Raw genomic sequence first — 523 nt, 5'->3', positions numbered from 1 at the left:
GTAGTTATAAGGCAATTCAGAGGTTGAATTCCTATGGATAGTTGCCTAACAAGTATAAATTTTGACTATCGATTCCATATCCTCAACGATCTCCGGTCAATATAGTTTATATCGTCGTGATGATCTTGTTCAGTAGTTAGGGGAAGTCCTACTCGGTCAGCATCGGCGCCCTAAGCATGATTTTTTTTCTTTGACTTTTTTTTACTTGTGACTTTTTTACCTAGATTCGTCAACAACTCTTTACCATATTTCTACGGCCTTGCCATAACCCATAAGAAAGGCATTCTCTGACTCCCAGTTTTGTGAAATTAAGTCTCGTTCATTTTTACTCTATCAGAAACTTAGCAGGTTTGCTGACACGTTTCCTAGGTAGTTTATAAAACACGCAGAGGACTCTATTCAGAAATTCTATATAAATTAAATATTACAGTGAACGACATAACGCTCATAAGCCAGGACGCTGAATCATTATTCACAAAGGTTCCTGTAAACGACATCCTGAATTTCATAAGGGAAAAAATCA

Source organism: Macrobrachium rosenbergii, chromosome 59 (assembly GCF_040412425.1).
Source record: "Macrobrachium rosenbergii isolate ZJJX-2024 chromosome 59, ASM4041242v1, whole genome shotgun sequence".
Classification (NCBI taxonomy): Eukaryota; Metazoa; Arthropoda; class Malacostraca; order Decapoda; family Palaemonidae; genus Macrobrachium; species Macrobrachium rosenbergii.
Note: the sequence above shows the minus strand (reverse complement) of the source record.